At 31.2% G+C, this 21,584-nt stretch overlaps 1 protein-coding gene across 1 annotated transcript in view; it reads right to left on the minus strand.

The window, feature by feature from the left end:
• LOC126748742 (protein trachealess) overlaps positions 1–21,584 on the minus strand; it is a 218,220-nt gene that overhangs the window by 58,705 nt on the left and 137,931 nt on the right. The gene's annotated exons all lie outside the window — the stretch shown is intronic.

Genomic DNA, 21,584 nt, shown 5'->3' on the forward strand with positions numbered 1-21,584 from the left:
CACATCTCGTGAGAGTAATAGGTTAGAGTCATCCTACTGTCATCTTCAGAATCAGTCTCAAACCTGTCAAAACGATAGTGGTGACAGATCGGTGTATAAACATTGAGCACGAAATTTGTCACAAAAGTTGGATGTTAAAACAGAATAGTGGAAGAAATTAGACTTTAACAGTGATTGTAATTTATTTAACGGTGTAAAGGCCAAACTTACAATAGAATCAATCAGAAAAGAAGTTAATTATAGAATTGTTAATTGTGCAGTCTACTATATAACGGCCACGTCTGTTGAGGCTTACTTGTTGTTGGCCTTTGTCGAAGGATTTTGGAATTAGACTTTAGATTTTAGAGTTAGATCACACTTTAGCCTATAATTACCCACTCCTTGGCTAATGTAGCAATTTTATCCTTGGTATTTACCTAAAGCGATTCCAAGTTGTTTATAGTTTTATAGGAAATTTCTAAACTAGTGTTTAATGAAGGTATTGTTAATTTTCTTATTTAGAGAAAAAATTATTGAATGTTAAAGAAACTAATTTGTTGTTTCTTTTACCGTCAGGAAAAATTGTTTTTTTTTATTAGCTAGCTTAATTTTATTGATTTAAGTTTTGATTAGATTCGGGTTATAGTTCTTATTTTAAGCAATTTGTGTTAAAAATATTTATTTCATTTTGAAAAATTAGGAGAAGATAGAGCAATATTGAAAAGAAGATAAATGAAACAGTTAATAGCAGCCATTTTGTGCTGGTGAGGGCGGTTGCTGATTGTTTCTCGCTTTCTTAACATACATGGAAGACACATCTCGTGAGAGTGGTACTAACGTCTCCTCTTTTTTAAATATTTAAGTAATTTTAACATATTCTTTTTATAAAAAATTAAAAACATATACAACTCACACTCACTTTCAGTTAATTCAGATGATGTAACAGTTAAGACTGATGATGGCTCATACGCCGACAGCGCTCTACTAAGATAGTAAATATTTTGCTCTGAATCTATCTGTTTTGATTATTTCGTACTAATACATTTTAAAAATAATAAACTCACTATCATAACTGAATAATCCTCGCACCTAGATGATAAGAGATTCCTTTTCATGAAGTGACACAAAACCAAGCAGCAAAAAGGATTGTCATGATATAAATGAAAACGTAATTAAGACCTCGAATAATCTAATTGCCTATCCGTTTGCGATATTTTTAAACCAGACCATCGACACGTATATTTTCCACAGAAACTTCAGATTGTCAAGGATGAAATCAAAAACTAACGATCATATGATGCGTGCCCAAATGAAAAACCTTATTCTTCTTTCAACTCTATTTAAAGTTTTTAAATCTTGGATTATATTATTTTTGACCATAGCAGCCTTTTTACTTAACATCAGTTTAATTTTGGGATAAAAGAAACTATAGATTGTCATGTAGAACAAATTCTGGAAGGCTTTGGGAAGGTCTTGTTACCTATTCACGTTAATCCGATAAAAGCTTTTGAACTTATTTTACACTTCATCCTTCCTACCTCATTCTGATTTTCAGGCAGGCAGTGTTGAGCCAATAGAATTATACAACCGGTAAAATTCAGCATAGGATCCATATTAGAGCCACGTCTGCTTCAAGCAGGAGATTACTTTTTTGCAGATGATATACCTACCATCCCACTGAAATAAATTTGTGAGGAATTTTGGAATCTGCATTAAGTGTTCGGAATTCAACATTTAAATTCAGAATAGTTTTATTTGTCACAATCTACATTCCAATTAAGGAATTAATAATTTCTTTACTACATGCTGTGTTTAAATAGGGGGATAAGATAAAGACTGTATCTAAGCCATAGGCTTTACATTAGGAAGACAAAAACTAGATCATCCTTTGACGAGTGGATGAACTATCATGACTATTAATTCTATGTATTTTAAGTCAGACTTTCAATATCCATAATACTAGTCATTGTTTGGTAAAATTTAATTGAATAATCGGAATTATTATTATTAATTATAAATTAACATCTTTATTGCAATAAAAAAATTACAAAATGCGAAGTTGGAGCCTAGCTTCCTAACCTAAACTAAACAGTTTATTTAATACCTAGAAATTAAATGTTGTATTCTAAAATAATTTTAATTAATTAACATCTATGTGAACTTCTTGAGATTTTTAATGTTGTTTTATGCTGATGAAAGTGTTGTAGATGATGAAATTAACTGTGCTTTTGATACGAATTTCTTGGTCGCGCATTATAAACCATTTTATTATATAACACTAGATTATCAAGCCCTCTTTTCTTCTAAAAACCATCCGATTTTTTTCATCACTTCAAACATGACTATCATATTTTACACCACTATCATATTTTCTTATGCCACTAATTAAACGAATACAGTGGTTACATTATAAAGGGTGTCCCAATAAGAGCGCACGTTTTAATTGGTAAATAAAAGTCATAATTCTAACTCTTATTCGTTTTGAGAAATTTTCAATTACATTTTCACATAATTGCGGCCCAATTTCCCAATTTCGTTTTTCAACTGTGGAATGGTTGTTGAGTTATTAGCGTATACGAGGGATTTTAAAAAACCCCAAAGAAAAAAGTCACAAGGCGTTAAATCGCATGATCTTGCGGGCCAGCTCTGATTCCGTGAAATGACACGACCGGGAAACTTTCTTTGCAACAATTAAATTGCTTCACGTGTAGTGTGACATGTCGCACCATCCTGTTGGTACCACATACCGCCCGTATCCATACCATCCAATTGAGGCCATAAAAACTCAGTGAGCATATTACGATAGCGTTCGCTATTCACGGTAACTGCATTTTCAGCCTCGTCCTCGAAGAAGTACCAAACAGTGACTCTTAATGGATGCATTTTCTTCTCATGAATGACGCTAGGATTTTCTTCGCCCCAAATTCAGCAATTTTGTTTATTAACAAAGTCATTAATGTGAAAGTGTGCCTCATCGGTAAACAAATTTTTTTTCGAAAAATCGACATCCATTTGTTGTTTTTGCAATACCCAAGAAGAAAATGTACGGCGCGTCGCATGGTCCACTGGCTTTAATTCTTGGGGCAATTGAATCTTATAGGCATGTAAATGAAGATCTTTTGTTAGAATTCGGTGGGTAGTGCTCTTCGAAATGTGCAACTGCTGTGCACGATAACGGATAGATGTTCCCGCATTCTCGCCAACACTTTCACGCACTGCGGCAATATTTTCAACAGAACGGCTAGTACGGTGACGCACTGGTGTTTTTACATCCACAACAGAACCATTTTGTTCAAATTTATCAATTAATCTTTGGATGGTCGTATGATATGGTGCATCGTGTCGACCAAAAATGCCCCGCAATTTACGAACTGTTTCCGCAAAACATTCTCCATATTTGTAGTGTGTTTTAACAATAAAATAATTCGTTGTTCGACCGTATATCGTTCCATGGCTACTAATCGCAAACTGTTTACATTATTCTTTTCAGTTTTTTTTTTGACATACTGCGATAAAAAAAGAATGCTGCGCAATTCAAAACGTGCGTTCCTATTGGGGCACCCTTTACATTATATGCGTGTCTCAATTGTTTTAAGAGACAAGAACTAACTATACACTACATCACAAATTCCGAAACAACTAGGATATAACATAATAGAGTTTTTAGTTTGACATCTAATAAATGACGCTGTTTGTATTTCAGTTTAAGATTAGTGAATGCCTTTCTATGCAATTACTTAGATGCGGTGAGAATCTAAAATCAACATCTTCAAACCCAGGTTCCTAGTAGCACTATTAAAATGTTTAACATTTTCTGTACCTGGATTTAGCTCTAAGCATTGATTTTCAGAAGCACTAATTAAAAGCTTGGTATATTTGTAAACCTTATTTTTAGCTTATAAGATTTCCTTAGGTAAAAACGAACTATAAATGAAATTGTGAACAAAAACGACTAACAGAATAAAGTTTGAAAGAAAATAAGACTTTTAAATGAATTTTGTTAGAAAAATATGAAAGATGAATTATTGATCTTTAACGTTTGTACTCTTTAACTTAACGACAAATTAGGAGAACGACCAACAAGAGAAGATTATTTGTGATGTGATCTATTCGGTAAATTCGTAGCATAAGACCAATACCACTTAAGAACATTTTTTAACATAGTGAAGCAAAATGAATCCAGAAAGAATACCTCTGTAAACATCACCCTTAGCCTCTACATTGCTATAGAGAATAAGCAGCTCATCATCAAGTGATATGATTGAAGATTTTATTAACTCCAATTGCATATACAACATTTATTCTATAACTATAATTAGTAAAACGAATAAAAAAACAATCAAACGTTAAGTAATAGTTAAAGAGAAAGCAGACACGCAGCACCTAATCCTAGAGTTAAAGGAAATGCAAAACAAACATCAAGTTTCAACAGTTCAATATAAAGCTTGTTTCAATTTGACACTAAGACTATTAAGTGAATCATAAAACAGGTCAATATCATTAGTTTTTTTATCACATATATTCATTAGATAGTTCTGTGAAAATTAACATTAAGAAGGAATTTATTTCTAGAATTAATGAGCGATATATGAAAACCAATAGCTGCAAGCAGATCAGGAGCATCTAACATATAATTAACGATTCTATAAAAAGGCTTATTACTATAAAAAGGCTACTTACTACTATTATATATTACATCGGCTATATATTGTCTTCTAATCTCCAAAGAAGATCAGTTTAAAATTGATTAATTTTCAAAATAATTTACATCATCATAAGGAATATTCAACTTAATAACATTGCTTTATTAGACATGTAATCAACATCCTGACAAAAAGTTTAGAATCAGACCAAATCCTCAATTACTATAGACCGAAGGATATTGCTTAACTTTTATTGGTATTTAAAATTAATCCATTTTTATTGCACCATAGCAAAAAGATATGTGACTTTATCAACGTTGTTATATCATCTATAAAAATCAGAAATAATGTGGCAGAGAAGTCATATTCAATATTATTGATGAAACAATCAAAAAGTAATGCAGAGAGATTCCCACCCTGAGGAGGTGTTCATATATTCATATTCATTCATATGGCTAGAGTCTATACTAAAATCTAAAGTAGAAAACTTCTCAGATTTATTTCTTAGTGAGCAAGAAGTAGTGATATTATAGAGAATGACAGCATTAAATCTAAAAAGCTCTTACTACAAGATATCACTTGATTATTTCATTCTAGGATTTATAAGTGGTATTACTCTTAGAGAAGTGCAGGTTTAAAGAATCTCCCTGTAAAATAAAAGCCAGCATAATAAAAAAAAATGTTAACCATATTACATAGCAAAATTTTTATTATATTTAAATCTTATTGGGGCTAATAAATGCAATTAATGACTAATAAACAAATAATAAAAAAATATTGAATATTAAATCGCATTTTAAAAATGTATTTTAAAATGGCCTACAGTACTTAAAAAGGAAAACGTATTCCTTTAAATGGTATTACGGTTTAATGCAAACCCTCATTGTTCTGAGTGCTTGTATGAGACCGTAAAAAAGGGAACGACACACATAAGAACATCATACATAAAAAGCACGTCAGCCACGAAGATACTTCAGGTTACGTTGATGGGCCTTTTCTGTTTTTATGGTTTTTTTATTTCTATAAAATTTCAAGAGAATTTATCTCATATTTTGGGAAAAAACATAAACACTGTTAAAATACTCGTACAATATGTCTTAATTATATACTGAGGACACTAAGGATTTTGATAGACTGAATTATTCAAAAAAACCCTTTTGATTAAACTTGGGTTCTCTTATGAGATTTTTTTTAAAATCCTTAAATGTTTTAAATAATATAGGGAAAATTACTCTAACGAATTTATCACTAGACCCGATCTATTTCTGAGCAGCATTTTGGGTTATTGACTCTTTGTTCTGCTTAATAATTATTTAGCGACTTGTATTGCTCAGATGCGGACTGATCACATTATAACAGAAGAAAAAAGAAGCAATTTTTATAATATCATTAACTTTTATGAACATCGAACACACAAATTGTTTTTTTATGAACTATATTAGCTTTAGAGTACCCAATAAATTGCATTATTTTAGATTGATGCTATAAATACTTTGAAACATGGATTAGATGTCTTTAATCTTAGATCAGTTGTAAAAGTCAAACGTACAAATGTATTTTAGATTTAAATCTTTTAATATATTCAATATCTTATTTCCTGTTTGTTATTTATATTTTATTGTAATATTTTATTGTACATTAAGATATTTTCAAGTTACTAAAGAAGTTTCAATTGCATGTAAAAAATCATTATACAATATTTTGGCCAACCTAAGTTACTTAAATACCGTAAAGTAACACAACCAAAAAACGAATTCACAATAAATGAGCTCCAACAGCGGAGATAAAATGAATGTCGGGACTATCTACTAAATTAAATGTCTGCCTGTTTTATCGTAGAAGCAGTGGCACTTCAACTTACAAGCAAGCCTTCCTTTTATTTGTATCGTTTTACATCTTGCACATTTTTCACTTGGGCGCTATCCGGGACCTTAATTAAAAAATCATTATGAATTATCGTCTGGAATTGTGAACTGAGGGGGCTTATGATAAATGTTCTGAGTATTTAGCAGAGTAATTTCATTTTTCGAGTGCGAACAAAGATTATTTAAAAGAAGTTACTACTTCAGGTTATCTATTTTGGGGGTGCTTTAGTTAAAAATATAATTATAAAAAGTAATTTTTACCAAAAATTATTGACAGAAAAATAAGGAATGACCGGTTTCGAGTTTCACAGTCACATTATCAGGCAGCAAACTCGTAGTACGAGTTTGTAACGGCTGTCGGCGTTTCTCGCATTCTAGTTTCCAACGCTTGGAATATTTCTATTCATGTAGTTGTAGGTCTCTATCTTCCATTGCAGTTTACTTCTTCCCTTCACGGTCTTCTTGGTCTACCTCTCCTGCGGTTGGTGGGGACTCACTTTGGCCATCGTTGATTATTCATCCTTTCGACATGACCATTCCATTTTGCATTCTATTTACAGGATATTGATGTCTGTGCCTATGTTCTCTGTGATTTCGGTATTTATTATTTTGTCTTTTCTGAATAGTTAGAAACATCTACACCATCAGTTCATTTCCATTGCTGTTATTTTGGAGGTGCCTTTTTTATTTATCATACAAAGCTCTATCTAAAAATAAGCAACAATAAAACCGGTTCCTCGCCTTGATACTTTGAAACTTCATTACAAATAATGACCTACCTCTCATGAATTAGATGTCTTTAATCTTAGATCAGTTGTAAAAGTCAAAAGTCAAGTCTGCATCATCAGGCACAACTTACTATCATTTGTATCAGTCAGTTTTTGCAGATTATGTCTCCCACAAAGACTGATATCTGATAACGATGATGCAAAGTGCGAAACCAGTAATACGTTAGCGTAGTTTTCTATAAATATAGTAAGGTAATAGATAAAAAAGGATTTTTTCACCAAACAACATTTCTGAGAGACAATTAAAAGAAATGGCTTGAAGCAAATTTGGTAAGCGACAATATAAACCACACAAGATATAAAGCAAAACAAAGACTCGTAATTCGAATCTGCATAAATTTAAAAAACTCCTGCATCCTCTCATCTTCTAAAAACGATTTAGTGCTCCCTCAGGCCTCCTCGATAATTCATCCCTATGATAATTTAAATATAAAATTTTACAGTACATATTTTCTGTCACGTGTCTTCCTTCTTTTATTGTTATAAATGGCCCATTTTGGAAGCTTTCGACATTCGTTCAAGGCGAATACACTTTAGGTTATTATTTTTAAATCCCTTCATAATATATGCAATGTCTTTATTTGCTTCCGACTTTATATAGGTTAATAATGTGTAAGTAAATTTAAATTGTGAGTGTAGGCTATCTGCTAAGATCTTCCTTCCAATTATTACAAACAAAATCTACACATAAATTCATAAGAGACTAGAGAGTCGCAGTGGCAGTTTTACAAGAGAAATTTGCATTTTGAAAAGTATACATATAGGAGCAGGCAGATAATGCCGTGTTTTGCGGATTTAAATTATACCCTTAGAGCCATAAGTGTAACGAGATAAGCAAAGCCTAATTGCCCTCACAACGAAGTACAATTTTATGGGTTACTTCTCTCGGTTTTGTGTAATAAATTTGTCAGCAAAGCTGGGCATGACTACTTGCGCATTTTCGCAATTAATTTATAATGTTAAGTTCTGACAAGGTCCAAATTGCAGCTTATTTTGAAGTCTCGTTTGATTTGATGTAATATCATAAGTTGGAATAGTTCAGTAAAATGCCTTTAATAATAAAATTTACAAATATTTATTATGATGAATTCATGAATAATTAATATTTTTTTGACAGCTCATGATAATCAACGAAGTCAACGCTATCCTTATCGTTATAAGCAAAGGCAAGACGCAAAAATATCAACGCTTAGGAAAATAGTTGGAACTCGTTACAAATTGTAGACACCGAAGAAATGTTTCTTTTTGTGAATGTTGATTGATTCTGTCTTCATCTTCTCCTTTTCATGCATCACATCTTTAATATTTAGTGGCAACTTTGCTATATAAAATAAAAGCATTTATTTTCTTACATAAATTATTAGAAAATTTTATTTTTATAGGGGGTTTCAATAGGAGCGCAAGACTTTCAAGCACGGCTTTTCTGGCATATACGTACCCTTTTGACGAAATTTTTTCAATAATCGTTATTACATATATAGCCATGTGGTGATATTTCATTGATACCGTGCCTAATTTTGGCTTTCAATGCTTCGATGGTTGCAGACGTATTAGCATAAGTCTAAAGGCGTTAAATCGCAAGTGCATGGAGGCCAATTCTGGTCAGCAAATCAGGAAATGACACGACCAGGAGCAAACTCGTGGAAGATCGTTAATATTTCACGGGCGAAATGACATGTGGCACCGTCCTACTCAAACCACATGTCTTCAAGTTTCCAAATTATGCACAAGAAACTGTGTTATCATAGCACGATAACGTTCGCTATTCACCTTTACTGCATTACCTTCTTCGTTTTCGAAGAAAAATAGTCCATAACGCACACTATAGAGTGACACGTTGTAGATTCATTGCTTTTCTGATAAATCATTCGTGGATTTTCTGTGATTCGTGGAAGCCCCAAATGCGACAGTTTTGCCTATTAACGAAACAGTCGAGGTAAAATTCGGCATCATCACTAAAAATGATTTTGTTTGCGAAATCAGCAGGCTGCTCAATGATCTCTTTGCTGTTCATAGTCTGCTGGCAGAAGTTGTTGAGTCGGTTGGATTTTGTAGGCATGCAGCTGTAAATCTTTAATAAGAATTCGCTGAAGAAAGTCTGTTGAATTGTCCAATTCTTTTGCCCGATGGCAAATTGACGTCTCTGGTCATTCTGTCATACTCTCACGAACTTCCACCATTTTGATAATAAATTTTGACAATCAACACGCGTTGGCCTACCGTGCAATGCTCCATTCTTACTCCTACCTGTCAACTTTCGATCTGTCACGTCATCATCATGTGACATTATGACTGTCAAACATGGCGCTCAATTCAAACATTTCGTTCTTATTGAAACACCCTTTACATAGTTTAAGGAACGAAACTCTGCGGTAAACCAATTCAATATTGTTGAATGAATAAGAAAAACCCTTTTATCGACATTTATGTATATATAATGCTGTTTATTATTAGGCGTTTTGAGAAAATGCTATCTCTAAAGTACGTCTGTGCTTTAGAGAATTTTTTTGCTATTAAAGGATCCCGGATTTGTTTCCCGGAATGTATTTCAAAAAAGTGTATTTAAAATAAGGTTTGGAAAAACGGAAATAACGGAACATGTAAGGTTTGTCGTCGATCGTTACTATGGAATGTCGTCACACCCTATGAAAATAGCGCGGGCATTTTGAATTTTTCAGTGAAAATTTTCTTGAAAATGTGAACTTTTTTTAGAATATAATTATGCCTAAATCTAATAGTTTAAGTGAAATAAAAAATGGGTTTATTTTGAATGGGCTACTTTTTAAGTATTTCTTTTTATTATTTCCTGGCATTACTCTTTAATTAAATATTTTTCTGATTATATTACATTTCGTTCTAAAAAATTTAGAAATCGATAATCATAGATTAAATGGCCAATCTAATAATAGTGTTTTTATATTTTCAAAATATATTTATTATCATAATTTATAAATTAATTAATTTGACCTATTTTATAAATACTTTGGAGCATTTAGAAAAGTATAAATTAATATAAAACCAACATCACTACGTGCAATTTTACAATACAAGATATGGATGGTAACGAAAACAAACCAAACAAACTAACATATGCCTTTGCTCATTTAGCACAGTTGGTGGTCAAAACTGAGATTTAATCTGAAATATGATTTTGCCCATACATTTTTTGTAAGTTTTGATCACCTTTAATTAAATGATAAACTGCATGAAATGCTGAGCTTTTATAATATTGTCGTTCGTGATAAATTGTGCTTTCGATTTTTTTGACCATGGAGCACTGCGAACAAATTATATTAATATACAGGGTTTCAGCATAGAGAAAGTAACAGATAAGCATATAGGGTGGGTGTCATTAATTTTGATAGGTGGCAAAAGCGTAAAAAAGTAACAAAGTTAATAACGAGTAAATAGTTGGGTTTATTTAAAAAATCTATAGTAGCGTAAATACTGGTAGTCTTTCTTCTCCGTATGTTCATTGGCACCACTGGATGTTTTATTAAAAGTCAATAAATTTTTGCCTTTAAAAGTTGATCATGTTACTAAGAGTATTTTTTTATTCTGACAGAGAATCCAAAAAAAGAGTACTTTCATCAGTATCAACGACATTATATTGGATAAAATGATTTAATCATTACTTTGTTATGCCATTAATCAGAACAGATTATACATAAAAAAACTAGAAACTAGATAACTAATCTATAAAAAGGTTTGTTATGAAAAAGTTGACAAACCTCATAAATATCAAGAACCTTAAATTCAATATACAGGCCTTTATGCAATAAAATTAGAGATAGCTAATACAATATACATAGGAAATTAGGGGAGCCGTCGGAGTCCTTTTATTTCAAGCTCCAACCCTAACATAAGGTTGTACAACATGGTAATTTAAAGCTTTACAATCTTTAGTGGTTAAATTTGGGGCTACATTTGAGTAAATTACGCTATATTGTGTTTTGATTTGCATCTTATAGTGCGATATAAATTTTACGCGAGAGTCTTGTTGCAATTAAAAAAGGAATTATTATATTAACATTTATTGAATTATTTAATATTAATAGTGAACATAAAAAAAGTATAAATACTGATAATTTATATACAGTCTGGTGCAAGGATGAAAGTTTGTATGTCATAAGTCGTATAATTCCCCATAGAAAACTTGCTGAACATATCTGTCAAGAAACTAACCTAACGTAATAAAAAATAAATAAAGGCATTATTTTGTCCTCAAATTTCAAGATTTATTTTTAAGTTAAGAATGGGACAAGCCATAAAAACGAGAAACAAAACAATAAAAACTAAGATAGCAAGTTTCTAAAAAAAACCACTGCTGAAATTAAGACCTTAGTTTACCCCACCTGACACACATACATACATCAACTAAAAAGAAAGTGCTTCCAGCCTTTTCTCCGGACTTTTACCTGCTTGATTCATATGGACATTATAACAGTCAGAAGCGTCGCTATCGGAAGATCTCGCGATTAACACCCTCGGAAAAAATATAAAATTACTGTTCATTCTTTGAAAAGATTTGTCGAGTGCCTATGGTGACCACAAAATTAGAGGCGATGCTTCTGAATTACACGGTATATTATAAAAGTTAACGGGACAAATATGTGAGGCTTTTGCGATTCTCTGTAAAAGGGATGAAATTTATGACGCAAACTTTTTTCTATTTCTTATCATTTGTGATTTATAGACAGTTTATTCTCGAAACGGGTTTTGTTGCTGGAAGGATGAGAAATATTTATAGTCTCAATATTTTGACTATTTTGTTTTTTACGGAACCTAATGTTTTTTTCTTTAGTGATTTACTTAAAATAATATGTTGGTACCCAAAAACAAATATTTAAAATGAAAATGAGTTTTATAATGGTTAAAAAATATAGTAAGTTTAATTTGTAGTGAAAATAAATAAAAAAGAATTAATCCCTATTTCTCTTAGAAATTTATTAAAAAAAATAGAACCATAATGTGGCATCGCATTCCAGGAACTTTTTAGCCTTAGAAATACAATACATAGCTGATCTTATTGAAGAGTTGTGTCGTTATTGTGTCATTGTTCAATAGTCTCATAATCTTGAATATTATTATGAGCTTATAAAAATGTTTCCGAATGTACTGAAATTGAATAGTCAAAATTCTAAACTGCTGAAAGAAAAAAGATTTGGCAACATCCCTGTAACCCTGAGATGAATGGCCCCGGACAAAAAGTCTATGCATAGCTACAGAGTGCACAATAGAATGACAGGCCATTAAGCACACACTACTTTCCACAATTTACGCCAAATTTCACAATAAAAACTCAATAGTCTTGGGATTGTTCATGAAGTCATTGCGTCTTGGAATAAAAATAATATTTTTGGTCTTACTAAATTTAAATGTAGGCAATTGGCTTCAAATCTTATACGCTGCATATATTCCTCTAAGAGTTCCTTGCTCTTTTGCATATAGAGTAACGAAGCTATCTGGAAAACTAGAGGTTATATCTTTAACAGATATCAAAAAAAGTAAAGGACCCACTATAGATCTCTGGGATACTCCATGCCGCACATTCCTCTCTTCTGGAAGTCTTGACTGAAAAATAGTTACCTTCTATCCGTCAAATAATCTGTAATAAGACATATACTGGCCTCTGACCTCATTACATTAGACATTAGTAGATTGTTTTCCTATAGACCAAAATTGTTCTTTTGAAAAAAGGTTATTAGCTTAGTGGTTATGTTACAAAGTTGCTTACTTAAAAGTCGTTGAAAAAGTTTTGAAATTATAGAAATTAGAGAAAAGCCGATATCTGAACAGAACAGTCGATCATCAGTTTTGAATATTTGTATGGTTTTACTGATTTTAAGGTCGCTATGATAAGGAAAATTATTAGCATGTCTTTAATCGACTTAACTATAACTATGTCAACTTTACTTATAGTTTCATAATAAGATCATATTAAGACCATATCTTCTCTTATTCTGATGAAAGGAAAATTTGACTTAAGGCTTGTCCCTCAGTTCTAAGTAGTTGATAAAAGAAACAACTGGGACCCTGTCTCAGATTCAGTTATATTTATAAAAAAGTTATTAAAATCATTAGGGGTTAAAAAGACATTAAGATTATAGCAAACTTTCTTTCTATTTTTACTACCTTATCAACCAAGCAGTTTTACTTATATTGCCCGAATGCTTGACATAGGCCGAGTGTGTCTGTAGTGGTCTTTTTTTAGATTCAGAATTTTTTTGCTAATTAAATATATATTTCTTTAATAATTGGATAACATTCACTATACATATACTATAACTTTTTTATTTCTAAGATAATGGACACTTTTTCAAATACCTCTGTTTTGTATAATTTTGTATTAAATTATTATAAATTAGTACAATTATTACTTTATTAATGATTAGCTAATTATTAAATTAAAAAAAAACCTTTTATTTTGAGCATTTAATTTCGACGAATCCGCAGTTAAATATGTCGTACTGGTCTTATATAGAGTTGTAACGAGCTCTTTGTAAAGGCGAAAATCTTATAATGTTGGCTCTAGGTCTTGCAAGTTTGAGGACTGCGAGCTGACAGACGAGGTGTGTGTAAATTTATTATTTGCAAGTAACCAGCTAAGCAATGAGTCAACTAACTCATTTATTAATTCATATAAGAAATTATTGATTTTAATCCCTTCTTTCTTATAAAGATGCAATCTGTCAAGCAAACGATCATGTGAGAAGCCAAATCGCGGTACACTGCTTAGCACTTAAACCAAAGAAATTTAAGCTGTATGTTTTCAAGCACTTTTATATTATTCTGATGGTATCGTGACCATACTTGAGTAGAATATTCCAAAATTGAACGAAGGTAAGTAAAGTACAAGAGTTCAATGCTAGAGATATTGTCAAAGAGTTGAGAGTTCCCGATAACGAAGCCTAGCATTTTAACACTTATTCTATATGCAAATTAAATGTAACTGCGCTGTCAAAAATAACTCTAAGGTCTTTTAAGTGACTTGGCCGAGGTAAGATTGCATCTTCAATTCTATACTGGTAAGTGATAGAGTTCCTTTTTAATGAATATCTTTTCTACAGTATAACTTTTTGTTATCACGAGAGACAGAAAGAGAGAGAGGGTAAAGGGCTCATTATAGGGTCCTGTACCACACAAGAAAGAGCTATTATTTCACTAGAGCTATGTCCAAAGCATAGAACATATTGAGTTTATTTTACATTTTTAAGATAGGAAAAGTTAAGAGCAGTTAAACGAGATGAAAAGTTAAATTGATCAGTGAGAATGCTATGATCAAGGTAATCGAAAGCTTTCGACAAATCTGTAAAAACTACATCGACCTGGGAAATAAAATCTTGAAAAAATTCCGTGACATTAGAAGTAGTGAATCTGCCTTCCATGACGCCAAGCTGTGGAATGTCGATAAAATGTTTCATAAGATAGTACAATGCTGATTAACGGACCCGTTCAAAAACTTCAGAAAGTTATTAATAAGAACAATTGGCCAATGACTATAATGTTTCCTTATGAATAAAAATAATTTTAGACTCCCGAGGAGATCAAGCTCCAGTTCGGAGTGCCGATTAAACAATATTGTTAGGAATTCACAAAAAGTATGCGGACCATCTGATTTAAGAGATGCAGAAGACCTTATCGGAGGCAACTATAGTTCTGTGATTAATAGATTTTTAAGTTCTAAGCACTTAATTTTTTGTGCACAATGAGATGTAAATAGTGTTAGAGCGTGTGTAATTGGTTTCAGATACCTTGTTTTAGGTAGGTTGCGTTTCTGTACGAATTATAAAAAAAATATCGGAAGAGTTTGTTATTATTTGAGAGTTGAACAGAAGGGAAGTAATTTAATCATACAGCTTACATGGGATTAAACTGTTGATAAAAGGCCAGAGCTATGGGTTTTGTATAAATGAACAATATTTAATTTTATTAAGTTAGGAAAATTATTTAGGTCCTGTTACTCCTGTTGGTTGGCAACATATTTTCTTCTTTTTTATTCTAATATAAAACAAAGTTCTTATAAAAAAGTTCGAGTGCTGTATTGACATTCTCAACAGAGTTAACTGAGTAAGTGAGCGTATACTATTTATTCTAAAGTCACGTTTTTTGAAATGGTAGAAAACATTTTCTACTTAAGATGCTGATGAAATTGCTTGCTCGGGACTGTTTTAAATTTTATAAGAAGTGAGGATCGAAAATATCCTTCTTTAACAAAAAATCATAATATTTTTTCTTCTGGATAATCTTAAACTTTATAATTGCCTCTATTTCATATCTTTAAGGAGTCTTTTAAATCATTTAATATTATAGACTTTTCTTTTAGCAGTCTTTCTATATCTTATAGCAATAAAAGATTCAAAGTTTTACTCATTGTCCAGCATAATCTTAAATAATGAATCATATATTCGTCGTATTTTCTAAGTTTGCAAATTTTGATCTTTGTACAAGCTGTAAGTGAATACAAATACACTAGCATATCCCAGAACTCAGACTATATACAAATAGGATTTGAGAAGGGCTGTTTAGGGGGGAAATCAAAGTTAATGAAGCCATTGTAAATATATATTTTTTTTAAATCTTTTAAAAATGTGTGACTTATAGAAGCACTTTTTAAACTAAAATGGCAGAATCAAGAGCAAGGAAGCCTGATTTCGTCCATCATTTATCACCATTAATCGAATATCTATATAACTGATCTAAATTACGCCATGTGCCAGAACAATAATAAGATCATTAAGCATAAATATTTAATCGGCCGAAACAAATTAGCAGAGCAAAGATAGCAGTATCAGGTTTACCTAATTGAAAGGTAATCGCAGGGCGGGTCGTTAAGGACCGCGGCTCGCGGCTTAATATAGATTTGTGCCCAGAGGCGTCTGATAAAGGGCCCACTCGTAAGACTCTGCTTTCGCAAATTACTCGGTTTGTTTCTATTCCGTCGATTTACTACACCCGCGGTGCCACTTTACTTATGCTCCCGCCCTTATACGTGACCGTTTAATGCTGTCTACATTAATTACTAAGTTTTGATGCTAGGCCTATTTATTTGATATTGGTCTCACGTTATTACATAAATATTGGGCATAACCGATAAAGAGAGATATTTATATGGTATAAAGGAAAATTCATAGGTTATGAAGTATTATGAGGACAAGTTTTTCATTTACTTTAATGACATCTAATAAACAACGATTTTTTGTAGAGTTGAGTTTGGATCCAAAATAAATCCAAATTTTACACTAAAACTCACAAATTTAATCTCTGGAACCCTAATAGCATGAGATTTCATTGTGAAAGAGATAAACAATGGAAAACTAGTACTGGCTATTAAACACTAAATTTTGTTAACAAATATTTATTTTTGACTTTAAATCAACTACGATAAATCTGGCACCGAGGCCTACGACTCTTTAAATATAACAGAGATAGCAATCTTCAAAATTATAATATCAAAAGTTTTAACAATTTATTTTTGTTTGCTTCGTTGTCCTTGTTTTTCCAGAAAGTTACAACATGCAATCTTTTCACTTGTCTTTTCAAATACCTACAGTATCTGATATAAAATTAAATGTTTTTATACACTACTAAACTGGAGAATCTGTTCTTTTTTGGTACGTGCATAGCTAGCTCTAAGTTTTTCGTTTGTTCTTTTATTAAACTATTACAGTCCTTATTTTAATGAGTAGAACTTGTTTTTATAAGATTTTTCTGCATTTTATACAATAGTTGACATTATTCAAATGTATTTCAGCATCCACTTTTGCTCCCAAAGAACTGCTTTTTTTTTGAAATCCGTACTTCAATTTGTCTCAAATTTGAAGGTGTTGTCTATGAACTCTATAATTCTAGCTCTTATTGTGTTTCCAAAATTTTGCTAAATGTGCTTAACAAAGAAATCGGTCTATAGTTGTTAACATTGTCTTATTCACTTTTTTTAAAAATAGGCACTATTTCTCACAACTTTAATTCTGCTGGAAAACGGCCATTACTTAACACATTTTTTTCTAAAATCGACGATCTTAGGTCCAAAGATTTTAAGCAGTGTTTATATGTCCTTAATGGTGATTTTCTCAGGTTCCGAAGCACAATGATTTTTATGTCTTTTACTAGGTTAAAACTTTGTTGTACTTCTTCCTCTGCAAAATTTACTCCTATTTTTTGTTGTATTTTGTTTGATAATGCTTAAAATTTTTTTATTCATTTGCTCTAAAATATCCTCACCTTTATCACAAATTTTACCCCAATCTACCTCAATGACTTTTATTTTGTGTTGTTTTTTTTGTTACAAATCCATTGTTTTTGTCTGTTCTTATATTAAACCTATGATAGTCCTTTTTTTTTTAAAGTAGAATTTGTTTTCATAAGATTTTCTTGCATTTTATACACTAGTTAAGATTGTTTAAAGTATTTAAGTTGTTTATTTTTAAGAATGAAAGTTGTGTGTACAGGCAGTACTGATTTTTGTCAAATTTGAAGGCGTTGTCTATGAACTCTATCATTCTAACTTCTCTTATTGCCAGGATTTTGCTAATTGCTGCTGATGGATAGTCGTTAACATTGTCATGTTCACCTTTTTTAAAAATAGGCACTATTTTTGACAACCTTTCTAATTCTTCTGGAAATAAGCCACTACTTAACATATTATTTGTTAAATCGACGATCTTAAGTCCAATGATTTTAAGCAGTGTTTTCTTTTATAGTGATTCCATCGGGTCACAGAACATAATGATTTTTAGTGTCTTTTACCATCCTATTAATTTCATCCAGATCAGTTAATGTTAGACAAATATTTTCTTGTACCTTTTACAAAATGTATCCTTAATTTTTGTTGTATTTTGTTATCGAATACTTGAAACATGTTAATTAAGTTGCTCGATCCACCCCAATCATTTTGTGTAAAATTGTTTTTTATTGTTTTTCTGTTACTGTTACAATTCTGATTTACTATTTTCCATGTTTTTCTACTATCACCTTGTGTTTCCTAAATTTTTTTCCGCATACTGTTTTTGTAATCTTAATCTTGATTTATTTAACTCTTTAATTGATTTACAAAAATCTCCTTCGATATATTCGTTTTGTATCCCTTTCTATCTTACATATAGTTTGGTGCTTTCTTTAATGTTTTGTATCTATTTTTATTTATCCATAAGTTATTATTTTTAAATTGTATTGTGGTTGTTCTTGTGTAGAAGAATTTTTAATTTTGTATAATTCTAGTCAGTTTCTCATATGAGTCAAAATTGTCTGTCCCTGTTCTTTTGCTTTAGTCTCACATTTTCTAATATCTGTGTATGGCTGTAATTTTTTGTGTATATTTTTTATAAATATTTTTTTTGTTTCAATGTGAATAATTTTGTGATCTTTTAGGCTCATGGTGCACAGTACGGTGCACAGTACAAATGGTCCAGAATTGATGCAGTATTATTAGTTGTACGAGCGGCATTTTTTTAACTTATTTTACTTTTAATGTTTTTTTTTATAAGTATTTATAGTTTGAGAATTCTTTGAAAGATCCATGATGAAGTCTCCAATAAACATACATGGTTTTTTGTTGTTCCTATAGTTTTACAATTTCATTTATAAATAGTCTGGTAGACTGAGTATGTTATTAAGTTTTGTTGCGTTAAAAATATAGATATAGTATTGCAGTCGTTGATTTTTATATTGCAGTGGTGATTTAGTACATAGTTTATTCCACCTCGAATATAAATACTGGTTCCGCTTTCTCTAGTGTTTCGATAATTGAGCATTGGCTGAGTGCTTAATTGTTATAAGTGTGGACAACGCAAGTGTTCTTCGTAAATTTAGGCGTAAATGTGGTGTAACATATTTTAGAGTTACCTACTAGCAGTGGCCGCCATATAGTGAAGAGTGAAGCTATCTTCATTTGGTTGGTTGAAGACTCCTGGAGGAAGATAAGGTAAGTCCGAAGTCCATAACCTAAAACTCAAGCATAGAATTTCAAATTACCTTTAACACATCAGAGAATCATAATCAATTTTTTAAGAAGCCTCTTAATGATCCTGGGTAAACCAATAAACTAAACCTTCCACTGTAAATGTCTTGTTGGAATGATATCTGGAGAATGTCTTCGAAGTTAGAGTTATTCCATATAAAATTACCTGGGACCATCCTAAAAATAAACGTTCTCCTAGCAAACACCGATAATGTGACAGTAATTATAGAAATCTTAGAAAATGAAGTTGAAAAAGATGTCTTAAAGTAGAAAAATGGAATGAGTAGAACGATATTAAAAAGTTCCTGAGTAGAACCGTTAGTTTCAGACGACATTATGAATAAGTCGCTAACATGAGTAAACATCTGCTGTTAGGAAGTCATTCCAAGATGTTCAGACCCAAGATTTCTAAGAGTTTTTTTCCTGAGTAGCCTGTAGAACCTGTTCCTCGAAACTAAATATAATATTATATTCAGGAACTGCCTTTTCAACATAGAGATTTGAGAAGATTTTATAATACCTTTTTTTGTATATTGTAATTCTTTGCAAAACGTTTAAAGATTTATGAAGTATATAAGAATTTGTAATTAATGACTAAAAACAAAAAAATACTAATGCTTAAAAATATATATTCTTTGAAGATGAACTTCAACTGCTTGTTCCATACATGTAGACGAATCAACACATACGTGTAAAAATTAATTAAATACATTTTTGAAAAAAAAATACCAAAAAAAAACCACTATTGTCCTGCCATGTCGCTTTATAAAAATTGTTCCTAAGTAATTCAATAGCTACTTAAAAATTCAGTACTTGTAAAAAATAGCTCTACTTTTGATTTATCTCTATGCAAAAGACTCATCTTAAAATAGATCCCTTTCTACACTTCAGTTTAATTATTACGTGTTTTTAAATACAAACGTGACAGTCTAATTATTTCTCATAAATCATCTTTTCACAAACGTTAAACAAATCTTTAATTATGATAATTATTTATATTTATCAAATTCACTAATACGTGGTTTTCAGCGCAACACCAACTCTCAATGTTTTTTTTTCTTTAATTTAGGCATGGACTTTTGTAATTATTTTGGATATTTCTATTAATTTTTTGATAGCAAACGATACAGCTGCTTAGGAACCAAAAATAGATCGTTTTTCCTCTGTGCTCTTCATATGGAAAAAATTAATTGTTACTAATACCGTTATTATATACATATAACATCACAAAAAAAAATTCCATAGTAGGCCGAATAGTTAAAGCTCAGCTGACCATGCAGAGATGGGAGGCGAACCTTAAGCACCCCAAAAAATGCGCCGTTTCCCGTCTAGTCCCGGACTCAGGGTGTGAGCAAAGTAAGTGGCATTCCTTACGGGAATTACGTGAATCTACATTACAAACGCCTTGATGGAGATGACCGGCCCTTTTCGTAAATGGAATTATGTTCATGCGAATTTTTATCTGCTTTTACGAATTATCCTGATGACGTGCAGATTTTTCTTGCTAATGATTGGAAAGAGTTTTGTTACATTGGACTTAATTTTTTTTAATGTTACGAATATATATAAATTTAAGAAAAATGTTTATTTAAGATTTCCTTTAATAAATGCATAATTTAAATATAAATGACAGCGTTGTTATTTATTATTGTTAGATTATCAGCATTCAGTTGTGCCTCTAGGGAGTGTAAAGGGATTGAAAGTAGTTATAAATTAAATAAAAAATAAGATCTATCCTATAGCCTTTAAACATAGCCAACACTGAACGAAAACAATTTTCATCAAATCCTTCATGATTATTTGATTACGAAAAGGAAAAGAAAGTTTCCTGTATTAGTCAAGTGACTAAGATTTTGCTGAAAAATAACAAAATCTTCTTGCTGCCTTAAATTTCAATTTTATACAGGGTATTTATAAAGGTCACTTATTCAAACTGCTTGTAGGACCCGTCAAAAGGAGTCGATATGCCATAAAATCACTATATATAAGTTGCATGTTAAAAGTGATAGTAAAACATCAAAAAAATTAAAAATAAACATTTTTTTAATATTTTCTAAATTTTCACAATTTTTTTATATTTTCGGTGAATGCTGAATAAACCATTTTTTACCATTTATCATAATTTGTGTTATTCTATGCTTTTCAGTATGAATCTTTGGTTCGATCAATTGTATCACTCTTTTAACAGTGCGTATTTTATTTGCCTGATCTGCCTGATAACACCTTAAACCATCTGAGAAACCTAATTAACAAATCATTTCAAAATGGGGTCTTTCCTAACTACCTTAAGACTGCAATAATTATTCCCTTGCATAAAGGAGGAGATAAAGAGCAAGCTTCAAATTATCGT

The sequence above is a fragment of the Anthonomus grandis genome, chromosome 22 (assembly GCF_022605725.1).
Source record: "Anthonomus grandis grandis chromosome 22, icAntGran1.3, whole genome shotgun sequence".
NCBI lineage: Eukaryota > Metazoa > Arthropoda > Insecta > Coleoptera > Curculionidae > Anthonomus > Anthonomus grandis.